The sequence below is a fragment of the Canis lupus genome, chromosome X (assembly GCF_011100685.1).
Source record: "Canis lupus familiaris isolate Mischka breed German Shepherd chromosome X, alternate assembly UU_Cfam_GSD_1.0, whole genome shotgun sequence".
NCBI lineage: Eukaryota > Metazoa > Chordata > Mammalia > Carnivora > Canidae > Canis > Canis lupus.
In genome coordinates, this window is record NC_049260.1 from 111,356,217 (window position 1) to 111,370,316 (window position 14,100).

Genomic DNA, 14,100 nt, shown 5'->3' on the forward strand with positions numbered 1-14,100 from the left:
GAAGTTAAGCTTCTTTGAGCTTCAGTTTCATCTATAAAAATAGGAATTGATGATACTTACCCCTTGAAGTGATTGTGGAAAATAAACAAGATTATGTAAATATATATTGATTTCAGTGTCTGGTACATAGTCATGGGACTCAGTAAATCTTAGATTCTCATCATCATCATAGCAACCTCGTGAGCCATGCAGCACAGATGTGGGCAAACTTATTTAAAATGTACAAGACAAGGAAATAGTCTTAGAAAGATCAAGGGACTTGTCCAAAATGGTGGATCTTGTTAGCAAAATCATGCAAGGAAAGGATTCCTCTTGACCCATGTCCATTTGTCTTTTCACCAAACTACAATTTGCTTATACTTTGGTAGCGATTGTATTGGATTGCACAGCATACAGTGTTATTGTTATTGTATTGAGAAACATGTTATTATTTCCTCTTGTATTTAAGTAAAGTCCCTAATGATGGCCAGATGTCTTAATAAACAGTGACAAATGGCAGAGAAAGAATGAGGAGGGACCCTACATCTAGGTTGTTTCCCCAGGGGAGGGCTGGAGAGAGACATTGCCAGTTCCCAAGATGCACTAATTAGAAACATTAAAATCGACACTGAGTCAGATTCAGGATTAAATAGGTAAACCAATATGCTAGCATGAGCTTCTCAGACAGTGCACACTAATCTCTCATGGCAATGCTTATTTCCTTTCATTCTTAGAAGTTAGAAGAATCTCATATTTTGTTCATCAGCCCTACAGGTGGACTTCACATTGAAAGTCATAGCAAAGCAGTTTGATGACTGATGTCACCAGCAGTGACATCTCACTTTTCCCAGTGTTCAAGTTAATCTCTTGGCTTGGGGCAGCCCGGGTGGCTCAGTGGTTTGGCGCTGCCTTCAGCCCAGGGCCTGATCCTGGAGTCCCGGGATCGAGTCCCACGTCCGGCTCCCCGCAAGGAGCCTGCTTCTCCCTCTGCCTATGTCTCTGCCTCTGTGTGTGTGTGTCTCTCATAAATAAATAAATAAAATCTTTAAAAAAAAATCTCTTGGCTTATGTCATACACATGCAAAGATGGGTTTGCCAAAGGTCCCAGGAAATTGTAATGATGGTGACCATTTATTGAAACTTACTATAGGCGGACACTGTACACAACCTTTATAGATGTTATTGTGTCTGTTTAATCCTACCAGCTGTCTAAGGTGACACACACAGTGACAAACTTGAAGATTTGATCTCTCTCCAAATGAGGGATTCTTTCCTCTGCACTGACCTAGGAGGGCCTGGTTCCCTTGTTGCGTGATTTTGGACAAAGCCCCTTCCTCTCTCTGTATCTTACTTTTCCTCCGAGAGTGGAATGAGGGGTTTGGATTAGATGCTTCCTTTTTTCTAAAGTAGTCTCCATGCCCAACATGGGGCTTGAACTCATGACCCTGAGATCAAGAGTCACATGCTCTACCAACTAAGCCAGCCAGGTATCTCTGGCCCTTTCCCTTGTAAGATTTTGAAGATTCCAAAAGTTCTCATATGCCATTTTTAACACTCTGTAAACTGAAGTGGTCCTTGATTTTCTTTTTTTTTTACACTTGTTTTTATTTAAGTTCGATTTGCCCATATATAGTATTAACACCCATATATAGTATTTGCTCATCCCATCAAGTGCTCTCCTCAGCGCCCATCACCCAGTTACCCCATCCCCCTACCCACCTCCCCTTTTGGACCCCTTTGTTGCCCAGAGTTAGGAGTCTCTCATGGTTTGTCTTCCTCTAATTTTCCCACTCAGTTCCCCTCCTTTCCCTTATAATCCCTTTCACTATTTCTTATATTACACGTATGAGTGAAACCATATAATGTTTGTCCTCTGATTGACTTACTTCACTCAGCATAGTACCCTCCAATTCCATCCACGTCGAAGCAAATGGTGGGTATTCATCCTTTCTGATGGCTGAATAATATTCCATTGTATATATCCACATCACTTGCCATCAGGGAAATACAAATCAAAACCACAATGAGATACCACCTCACCCCAGTGAGAATGGGGAAAATTAACAAGGCAGGAAACAACAAATTTGGAGAGGATGTGGAGAAGGGGGAAACCCTCTTGCACTATTGGTGGGAATGCAAATTGGTACAGCCACTCTGGAAAACAGTGTGGAGGTTCCTCAAGAATTTAAAAATAGAGCTACCCTACAACCCAGCAATTGCACTACTGGGTACTTATCCCAAAGATACAGATGCAGTGAAATGGCAGGACACCTGCATCCCAAATTTTATAGTAGCAATGTCCACAATAGCCAAACTGGAAGGAGCCACGATGTCCTTCAACAGATGAATGGGTAAAGAAGATGTGGTCTATATATACAATAGTCCTTGATTTTCTTCAGAAATGGCTATTCTCCTAGATGGAATAGTGAAAGTTATCAGCTCCACCACCTCTGGCAGCAAGCAAAACCTTGTAGAAGTAGAACCAAGCTAGGAAAGCTAGATTCCAGATCTTTATCTACAAGTAAAGGCATTCCAGTCTGCTGTGGGATGGGGCAGGAGGAAAGCCTCGGGGGGTTGCAGTACATATGCAATGTTTTTATTCCTCTCAAATTCATATGTTGAAGCCTGACCCCCACTGTGATGGTATTTGGAGGTAGGGCCTTTGGAAGGTAATTAGTTCATGAGGATGGAGCCCTCATGGGAATGGGATTAGTGCCTTCATAAGAAGAGGCCAGAGAGCTAGCTTGCTCTCTCCCAAGTGCAGATACAATGACAAGTCAGCAGTCTGCAACCAGGAAGAGGGCTGTCACCAGAACCCGACCATGCTGGCACCCTGATCTTGGACTTCCCAGTCTCCAGAACCATGAGAAATAGGTGTCTGTCATTTAAGCCACCCAGTCTATAGTATTTTGTTATGGCAGCCTGAGCTGCCTAAAACAGGTTTGTAGAGTAGGGGGATTGAAAGGTGACCCAGAGCAATCAGGTATTGGCAGCTGCATACTCTGCATCTTACATGGGCTTTGTGGGGATTTCAGGAAGAGTAAGAATTCAGGGATCACGTGCCTGCCCCTTTCTTATCTCTTTAGCCTCACTGTTTTTTCCTCCTACCTCACCTTGCCTCTAATGCACTGTGAGGAATTGCTTCCTTAGTGTTCTTGATCAAGTTCTGCTCTTTAAAAAAAAAAAAAAAAGATTTTATTTATTTATTCATGAGAGACGCAGAAAGAGGGGCAGAGACACAGGCAGAGGGAGAAGCAGGCTCCCTGATGGGAGCCCAGTGTGGGACGTGATCCCGGGACCCCGTGATCGCGGCCTTAGCCAAAGGCAGACGCTCATCCCCTGAGCCACCCAGGCATCCCTCAAGTTTTGCTCTTTGCCTTTGTCTTTACACATTTGCCTCCTCTACTTGGAGCTCCTTCCCTAACAACCCCTCTTCCTTCCATTATATGACCAGATGCTACTCAGGCTTCAAGATTCAGCTCCAGTCCCATTTTCCATAACATCTTTCCAGATTCTTCCCCAGCCCCAATACTCCAGGCTGGGTTAGGTGACTTTCCATGATGCTCCTGGACGGACCACCCATGTGTTTATTCTCTCAGAGCTCCATACAGTTTAATTGCCTTCTGTTTATCTGTCCATCTTACCTCATCACTGTGAATTCCCTGAGGGCAGGGACCTTCTTCCTTTCTGGTTTCTTCAGCACCAGCCCAGAGCTGGGTGCATGGGAGGGGCTCAATCAGTGTGTGACGGCTAGAAGTGATTAGGACCGTCCATGGTAGACACTGAAATGGGTTTTCATAGAGCCAAATAACATTTGGATCCTGCCCACAAGGAACTCTCAGCTCAGTAAGAAGTAGCTGGTCATCCAGGAAGCAGGTCTGGCATGGCTTGTGGGGCTAGGAAAGCATGAGACATGAAGGCATATTCAGGAATGTAATGCTGATTGGCCACAGGCTTCCTGCTAACCTTAACTCCCCTACCTGTATGCATTGGGTGCCGTGGCCACTCTACTGATTTTATCCATGGAGGTGGGGGGGAAGGGGACAAGGGGCTCATATGGCTGTATGTCCCATGTTCCCTTTGCTGAACTATATGCCTCAGCACGGCCTGCATCTGTGGGGAGAAAGAGGATCCTTCCCTTTGTTACAAAAGCATTCGTGAGGGGATCCCTGGGTGGCTCAGCAGTTTAGCACCTGCCTTCGGCCCTAGTCGTGCTCCTGGAGACCTGGGATCGAGTCCCATGTCAGGCTCCCTGCCTGGAGCCTGCTTCTCCCTCTGTCTGTGTCTCTGCCTCTCTCTCTCTCTCTCTCTCTCTCTCTCTCTGTTTCTCATGAATAAATAAAAAAATAAATAAAACCATGCTCTCACTCTACCATCCTTTAAAAAAAAAAAAAAAAGCATTCTCGATTCACCAAGCCGTGCACCTAAGCAGCTGTTTGCACTGAGGAAGCGCCTTGCTCCTCATTTGCGTGGTGGAAATTACATGGTATAATTAATTGGTGGCACTGATGTTTTGGGTCTCAGAATGCCTAGAACAGTGGATACCAGTGTGCATTGGAACTTCTTAAACCTGGCGCTGTCATCCTGAGCCAGTCCTCAAACTTGCAGCCCTAAGGATGTTTGGGACTATAGGGAAGAGGTGTTCACTCTGTGCTGATAACAGCAGGAATGTCAAAACTGGAGATGAGAACTAGGAAGAGTGCCCGCAGTAATCTCCACAGACTCAGGTATTTCTCTCCTCGAACTTCACATTAGTGCTGAGAGTCAAGAACAGGCCCTAATTAAATTGGAGGGAAAATATTCTGAGTTCAAGTTTTACTTAATATGTCATTTAAATTGTATGAGTCTCAGTTTTCTTTTTTTTTTTAAAGATTTTATTTATTTATTCATGAGAGATACAGAGAGAGAGGCAGAGACACAGGCAGAGGGAGAAGCAGGCTCCATGCAGGGAGCCCGACGTGGGACTCGATACCGGGTCTCCAGGATCACACCCTGGGCTGAAGGCGACGCTACCCGGGCTGCCCTGAGTCTCAGTTTTCAAATCTGTAAAGTAGAGCTCTCGGGTTGTGTGTGTGTGTGTGTGTGTGTGTGTGTGTGTGTGTGTGTGGTATCCCTTAGCTTGACTGCTGTGGCCTCCCAAGGTAGAGGATCACGTTGAACGAATGCTTCTCAGTTTGTTATAAGCCTTTGATCAATCATCAGATTCTTCGAATGATTGTCTTTGCTAATTTTGACTCGTTTAATATTTGCCACTCCAGAAGATAGACTTCTTCAAGCCTTTCCCAAAGTCGCTAAATCTCTCTGAAGTTTTTAGCAGGGGAGTGACATGGTTAGATTTGTGGATTGGAAAGCTCCTTCTGGCTGTTGAATTTAACTCCCTGAGTGAGTGGTATTAGTTATGATGATGCGTGTGAAAACTCCTGGTATGTACTCAGTAGATCATTTTGGTTGTTCTTGGTTTTTTAAAGATTTTATTTGTTCATGAGAGACCCAGAAAGAGAGGCAGAGACACAGGTAGAGGGAGACGCAGGCTCCATGCAGGGACCCCAAGGTGGGACCCGATCCGGGATCCCGGAACCCGGGGACCCTGGGACCATGCCTGGAGCCAAAGGCAGACGCCCAAGCCCAACCGCTGAGCCACCCAGGTGTCCCGATCATTTTGGTTGTTAAATTGTTTCTTATTAGCTCAAGCATGACCTTAGGGGAAATCACTTCCTGACCCTGGGTCTCAGTTTCTCCAACTGTAAAATGCAAGTGATCTATTTGTTTTGTTTGTTCGTTTGCTCATTCGTTGGTTCATTGTGATCTTTGGTTCTCTCCTTTCTCTTAGTGACCCTCAGCCTATACAACCTGGGTTCTCCTTCAGTCTATTTCATTACAGCTTTACTATCTCTCACCTAACATAATTTCTATTTGGTTTTGGGATTTCAATTAAGTTTTTAAAATATGTAATGGTATTCTCTGAAAAGAGGCAGTTATAGTGGGTGGCCTCCAGGAAGAACTCTGTAAATGAGAAAGCAGATCCCATTTTAACAGACTTTGTGGTTGTCTTTTGTCCTTATTTTAGTAAGTTACTCCTTACTTTTAAGGAGGTATACACAAGGTTCAGGCAGAGATAAGAAGTATTATCTAACATCATAAACTTTTATTATGGTAGGAAGGAAATAATTGATTTCCCAGCCATTTACAGTTCTATTAAGTCAAGCAGCTAAGCTGATACTAGTTTTGTCAAATGTTCATTTTTAAAAATCAGTTATTCTCTGCCTTGGAAAGTGTAGGGGAGACAGATGCTGCTCTCCGGGAGCTCAGTCTGTTAGAAGAGTAACAAACAAAAGCCAGCCTCTCCTGAGGGCATTTGCAAAGGTATCAGGTGCTGTAGGACTAGAGGGAGCAAGCCATTTTGTCTGGGATGTTTTAGAAAGGATTCTTGGAGAGGGTGGGTTCTGACTTGTGAGCCATGCTTTGAAAGGCACAGATGTCAAGTATCCCTGATGAAGAAGCAGCTAGTACAAAGGCCCCTGGTTGGGATAGTGGAAGGTATATTTGGGAAACAGTAAGACCAGTGTGGCTAAGAGCTAGAAGGCACCATGCTGGGAGGTGAAAGTTGGGGCTAAATTGTGGAGGACCTGGAAAGCCAAACTGAGGAGTTTGGCTTTATGCTCTGTGCATTAGGGCTCTAGGAAAGCTGTTCCCAGCCTGCCAGCCTTAGATAGGATTTGCATACAACCTGTCAACAATACAGGAGAACAATCATTGTGGTGAGGTTCAAAATCAGTTATTCAGGGATCCCTGGATGGCGCAGCGGTTTGGCGCCTGCCTTTGGCCCAGGGCGCGATCCTGGAGACCCGGGATCGAATCCCACGTCGGGCTCCCGGTGCATGGAGCCTGCTTCTCCCTCTGCCTGTGTCTCTGCCTCTCTCTCTCTCTGTGACTATCATAAATAAATAAAAATTAAAAAAAAAAACAAAAACAAAAAAACAAAATCAGTTATTCATTGTAATGGAGAAATTTGGGCTTTTTTCATTTTTTTTACATATTAATAAAAAATGAAATGCCTTGGTAAGTATGAATGCACAACAGAGGCAACGTGAAGAAGCTGTGAGGCACTGCCCCCAAAAGCCAGAGACTGGAGTTTGAGCACTGGTGTGGTGTTGGGCCCAGTGTACCTGGGTCAAGTTACTTCCCTTCTGTGAGCTTCTGTGTGCTCATCTGTGAAAGGAGGATGAACATTGCCTTCTCAGATGGTTGTGTTAATCAAGTGATGTAATGGAGATCTTTTTGTTAATTCTAAAAAAACTATCTGTAAATGAAGAATTGTGGTTTTTTTTGTTTTTGTTTTTTTTTATGTTTCAATGAAGCTACATTCCAAAGCAGAGATTCCTGCAGGCATTTCAGCCCATTTAGCCTCGGGCCAGTGCAGGGAGGAGTTACCTCCCACTTTCACTCCCCCCCCCCCAGACCCCCTTGCCTCCTTAGTTTTTTTATTTTGTACTCCCCCACAATCAACCCAGCTTTAACATTTTTCCCCAGAGTAAGTGATCTTTGAACCTAATTGTGTGGTCCCACTAACCAATTAGCTGTAGAGCCAGCCTTCCTTCCTTCCTTCCTTCCTTCCTTCCTTCCTTCCTTCCTTCCATCCTTCAGTCACTCTGTGTTATTGCTGTATACAAGACACTCTTCTAGGCACTTAGAATACATCAGGGAGCAAAACAAGTCTGCTCTTTGCGAGCTTACATTCTATTGGTGTGTACGTGGTGGGGGAGAGGCAATAAATAGTGAAATATGAGAAAGTTAAATGTGTAGTATAAGAGAAGTTGATAAATGCTATGGAAAAAAATAAGGCAGGGTGAAGGGGGTTGGGTGTGCTGGGTGTGGAGAGCAGTTTACAATTTAAATGGAAAAAAAAAGTTATGTAAAAGGACTTTGTAAATGGTAAAGGCCTAAACAAATGTTCAAGATTTATACCTTTAGGCAAGTTTAAAACTGCCAAAATTGTCTGCATCTTTTTGTAGGATCCTCTCACTTTAAGAAACTTATTTCATTCAGTCATTCTGGTGGATGGGGGGAATGGGTGGACTAGGCAATGAGTATTAAAGAGCACACTTATGGTGAGCCTTGAGTAACATATAGAAATGTTGAATTACTATATTGCACACTTGAAACTAATACAACAATGTGTGTCAACTATACTGGAATTAAAAAACTTAAAAAATCAATCAATCATAAATAAAATTTTTAAAAAAAAAGAGAGTGCCTGGGTCACTCAGTCAGTTAAGCATCTGCCTTCAGTTCAGGTCATGATCCCAGGACCCTGGGATTAAGCCCCACATGGGGCTCCCTGCTCAGCAGGGAGCCTGCTTCCCCCTCAACCTAGCCACCTCCCCGCCCTTCTTGTGTAGGCTCTCTCTCAAATAAATAAATAAATAAATAAATAAATAAAATCTTTGAAAAAGTCAGTCAATGTTTATTGGATGCTTGCTTGACTAAATTAATAAATGCTGATGATAATAATAATGATAGCTATTATTGTGGCATGTCTACTGTGTTTTAAGCATTATTTACATAGAATATCATTTAATTCCTATAATAACTCAATAATGTAGGCATATATTCTCAGATGAGCAACACTTAGAATGTAGGCAGCAAGTCTCATAAAGGAAACCCTTCTTTGTGAAAAGCAAAAGTGGAAGAAAATGGCTTTGATGGGGACTATTAATGTCTTTCAAATTGGTAGGGTAAGCTGTTTACCAAGTTCTGGCAATGTCCTCCTTCCATTGCCTTTGGTGCCATTGCTTTATCAGAAGTCTCCAGTGGATTCAAGATATGGCTGTTTTTTTGTTTTGTTTTAAATCTTTGTTTTTTTGTAAAGATTTTATTTATTCATGACAGACACACAGAGAAGGGCAGAGACACAGGCAGAGGGAGAAGCAGGCTCCCCATGGGGAGCCCAATGCGGGACTCGATCCCAGGATCCCGGGATCACACCCTGAATTGAAGGCTGATGCTCAACCACTGAACCACCCAGGCGTCCCAGAAACCCTCAGTTTTGTGAGGTGAAGTCATGTGCCCCTTCATTAGAGAGGAGCAGTATTAAGGAAATTAAATGAATGGTTGAACCTTTTAGCTTTTTTCCATTATAACTACTAAGTTAATAACAAGTATAGCATCATGTCCAAGTTGGAAGCCCTAAGAAAGAAAAGCCTCAGCCTCTAGATTGCATAGCAAGTAGCTAATCAGCTAAGAGGAGATGAGGATGAGGGACTTGGAAAATGTAGAATTGGGAAGATGGGCAGATGAGAAGTCCTGCTCATGCTTCCAGGCCACACTGACCTGGGTTCAGTTAGGAGAAGGACCCAGTTGCCTCTCCATTCCTCCCATCCTCCATTCCCCAGGCCTCCCTCCCTTCCTCCTTCCCTCCTTCCCTTCAGGTGCTACAACACACAAAGTGTCTGGTTGTTGCCGTTGTGGAGATCCAGCTAGAAATGACGCTTTGCTTTCGGCTGGAGAAACCAAAAATAACCAGAGAGTAGGCTATTAAACCCGGCCAGTTCTGCTCTTTCAATTTATAGCTCTTAAATCCACGGTCTCCTTTCTGTACCCAAAGCCACTGCTTTTACCACCTCTTTACTGGTTTATTAAAAAGAGCTTCTTAATTCTACTTCTTTCTAATATCCAATTTAGCCCTCTTATTTACCTGTTTTGAATTACTCAGGGGCTATCTACCTACTGTAGAATAAAGTGAGACTCTTGAACATGGCATGTGAGGGTCTTCTTGATTTGATACCCAGCCTGCCTTTCCCTTCTTCCTTCTAAGTTATGTGACCAGACCTTTCTGTTTTAGTTCCAGCTTTAACTCCTCCATCCAGGCAACCATCCCGGATCCCCTGGCATGGTTCTATGCTTGGTGGGTTCTGTATATAACCTGTATGTCACGTTGCTTTAATTATAGATTTTCCTAATTGCTTGCTTTTCTCTGCACAGTGTTTCAAGTTACTTGGGACAAACGTTATTCATTTTGTATGCCAACGGTTTTATTCCTTTGGTTACCACATCCAACTATGAGTCACTTACCCCTCTTGTCTCCATTGACACATCTTGCATCTCTCTGGCACACATCATTTATTTCTCCTTCCCTTGCATTCCTTTTCAGTTCAGTTCACATCATTCACCAGGCAGCGTGGTAGTTTCTGGAAATAGGAATGTACAAAAGATACAGTTGCTGTTTTTGTGGGTCTCACAGTCTAGTGGGGGAGACGGCAGGGGACAGACGTGCAGTCTGTAGAGCCTGCAGATAACTTTGGAGTGGCCCCAGGGAATGCCTTTGCTCCAGGTCTTCAGCAGGAACAGCTCTGCTTGGTTCTTTTATTCTCAGGATTCTGTAGAAGCTTTTGTTTGGGTGGGAGGCAAAGGGATTCCACTGCAAAACAACAATTGTTTGGATACCATTTTAAAGTAAGAAATACTGTGTTAAGCACTATACAAACAGTATAAACAAAAGAGACAGACACCCTGTCTTCTTGTTTGGCAAAAGTCAGTTTCCTTGGTAAGCCCCAGCCATCATGTTGACACTTACAAGGAGTTTGGAAGTAGGTGGGTGAGTGCCTTTCTACCTGTTTCACACCATTTTCTACTTGCCCCCCCACCTCACTGAGTGAATCCCCCCCCCCTTTTCACCAGTATATATAATTCAGAGGCCTTTAAACTTTGAGAGAGAGAACATTTTAGCTACCTTAAAGCAGTATGTTACCCTGAGAAAAGTTGTGCTGAGTTCCTTGTTCCTGGAGTGATGTTAGTGGCTCCCCCCCTTTTTTTTTTGGTGACAGTTAAAGCATTTTGTGTTGACCTCAGTGAGAGCCCTGACCACAGTGTGATGCCATTGCCTGTTACATATTTATATTCCCACTCCCACAAGGGAATGTGAGCCTCTTGAGGGCATGGCCTGTCTGTGTTCTCAGTGCCTTAGAGTACGGCAGTGAACAGATGTTTATTCAGATTTGAGGAAGGAAGGGAAGAAATTTAAGGGGGGTGGGTTTCAAGCGGAGACGTAGAGGAAAATCTTGACCACAGAGTGCCACCCATTTCCCAGCACAGTGCCTGGGAGATGATCTGTACCTGAAGAGCTGAGTGAAAGGGGAATGGAGAAGTATGTCATGAGGAGAGAGGAGAACATGGGCCAAGGCATTCAGAGATTCTACTTCCAAGCCTTCTGGTTGACTTTTGAGGGGAAGTATTTCTCACTTCCTGGAATTACTTCTCTATTAATTACTAGGCCTGAACTGAGAAGGGGCAGCTTGTCTTTGAAAGAACGTCTTAAAGGGTTTTTAGGATGATACTTTAAGAAAGGGTTGAACGTGGCCTTGGAGAAACTAGCGTTTCTGGAGTAAAAGCTCAAGGTTCTGAGATACTTTCACTTAAGAGTTTATTTACCCACCCCTCATCCCCATCTCCCCCAACTCCATACCTTGCCAGGAAGCCAACACTGGATGTGATGGTGTCTTCACCTGTCTAACTTGCTAATAAGCTCATGTTTGAATCTACAGCCTTGTGCTGAGAAGGGCAAATCTCTTCAACATTTGCAGCCATGATTTCATGCCACAGGAGAAGAAAATAGTTTTTTTCTAATTCTGATGGATTTAGAGTGACATTTTAGTTATTAATATGCAGCATTAATCTAGTGATCTCTAGTTATTAATGTGCTGCTTTATTTATTCTGCTTTGGCCACCTTGATGATAACTTTTGATTTATCCAGGGAAATGACTGTTTTATTCCCCACCCCCCAGTCAAATTTTCTGCAAACTTTAGATGTGAGAGATATGCAAAAATGCATACCTATCATTAGGAAAATGTCTTCATTAACACATAAACAATGGTTCGTTCTCCACCAATGTGTTAATGTATGTTAAACCCATCTATTGACATGCAAATTCTAGTTTGCTCACCCCGGGTTTTACCTGCCCCACTCGCCACGAAGACCTTTGAGGAAGCCCTCTTTGAAAAAAAAATGTTTCTAGTTTTGTGTCCCGTGGTTTCCCTAATGGGCAGAATTTCTACTAGCAATAGATCTGTAGGATTACTAAAGAGATGAGGCTTCTACCGAAAGAAGTGCTTGCTTGATACAGGAAAAATCATTCACTCTTGTTTTCATGACATATTACACAATCGAATTTTATTAACTGTGCTTATCCTGTGAGCATCCAAGGATGTCTACGGGGAATCACAAAGGAGACACTATAGAAATCTAAATAAGCCTGCCTTCATAGTTAGTGCACACCAGAACCAGAAGATGAGAATATATCTTTATTATTGGCACTCAGGCTTATTTCATTTATTATCAAAACTGGGCAAGAGACCAGCTTGGACCGATGTGCATTTGAGCACATGGCTGTTTGTCAGATGGGCCACTGAATCTACTCAACTGCTGTGGCTGTGGGGTTGGAGAAACAGGGAAACTTTTTTTTCAGAAATGCTGTCACTTTAGCAGAAATTGACTTGTCTGGACAAGGCAGTTTGTTTGCTTTTATTGTCCTGAAACTACTCTCTGACTCTTCAACTTGTCTTAAATGTTTGATTAAACACTGGGAGAATTGTCAATATCACTCAACTTCTAAGTCATTAAACATCCTAATCCTTCACATTCCTTGTGGCTGAGGCCATTTTCTTTCAGATTTCTCTCAAGCGGTCGCGGGCTTATGTCAGCTGCCAGGAGGGAGGGTTAGAGCCTTTACTTTGGCTCTTGCAGTCTGGTGATCATCCTCGTAGAGCTTGACTAGAGATTTACCACTCACTGATCACTGAGTAAAAAATAAGCAAAGGTTAACACATTCTGAAGCAGATGCAAACCCATGTATGTAGTTGCTTCAGAGCAACCCCGGTTTACCCCAGTGTGTTCCTGCCTGCGTCCCCCAAATATACACGCAATGGAAAAACTTCTGTCATCTTCAGTCGAGATCCCAGTTGTTGAAACTGGAGAAATTAATGTATTCCCTTGAGCCCAAACACCTGTTCATCCTGTATCCCCTACCACGAATAATCAGTTCTCATGATTATGATAGGCCTGTTGAGAAAATTGCCCATCTTCTTATTATAATTTTTATGCATACTCAAAATGAATATTTAAACTGTGATTTGTCAAGAGCTATGTCCAGTTGTTAGGTTTGCACAGTGGTATGTGAGTAGGGCATACACAAAAATGGGATTTGATATAAAAATAAAATGCTTGGGATTTCTCAGTCTCATCCTAATGAAATGCCACGAGCCATATCCACCCCTCCCCCCCCTTACAACACTCCTGGTCACAAATATATGCTCGAGAAGAAGATAATTATCATAAGACATCTATATGATTACAGATTACTCGATTGTAAATCCTTCTTTGGCAAAATGACTTGATTGATTTTGGAATTTGAACCTCTTTGTGACACAGCGCTTAGAAGTGACCATTTCAGCGAAGGCAAAAGGGGACTTGGGCACACTCAGAAGAGTGCTGCGTAAATAAGGAGAATCACACTGAATTGCCAAAGATTATTTTAATGGCTCAAACCCCTTCCTGTTACAATAATTACAGGAACATCTTTAAGCTCTTCTCTGAAGAACTTGTGAATTGAAATAGAAAATGTTTTAATGAATTTAAATTATTTAAAAATTTGTATTAGAATTTTCAAGATGAGCGATTTCTGTGTTTCTCTCCTCTGTTCATTAAGGATAAGCAGTCTTTAATGCATTTTCCTTCTATAATATGCATATTATTTACACAATTATGTATAGCATTGTGTCACTTGAAAATACACCTCTTCAAGATGACTGAGGCATCTCGGGTTGTTTTAGGCAAAATATGCATAAGTCAATTTTCTAAAAGGCTACACTTCAGAATAACAATATTTTTCCCTTTTTGAACTGCAAAAAAAAAAAAAGAAAGACGGTCTAGCTGTAATTTCTGCTTGTAAGTATAGCTAAGTGGTGACAAATATCAGACTATTTTACACATCAGAGGATAGTGATGCATTGGGTTTCCTGATTCTGAAAGCCCCATCAGTGGTCGCAATGGAAATGAAGATTTCTCTCAAGCACCTGCCTGGAATGGAAGTCCTTCTGACAGACTGTGCATAACCTCTCATTAAATC

At 42.8% G+C, this 14,100-nt stretch overlaps 1 non-coding gene across 1 annotated transcript; it reads right to left on the bottom strand.

Annotated features, from left to right (window-relative positions):
• Positions 1–1,395: 1,395 nt before the first annotated feature.
• Positions 1,396–1,468, bottom strand: TRNAK-CUU. The gene has a single exon. It is a non-coding gene; the product is annotated as a tRNA-Lys (tRNA).
• Positions 1,469–14,100: the final 12,632 nt, after the last annotated feature.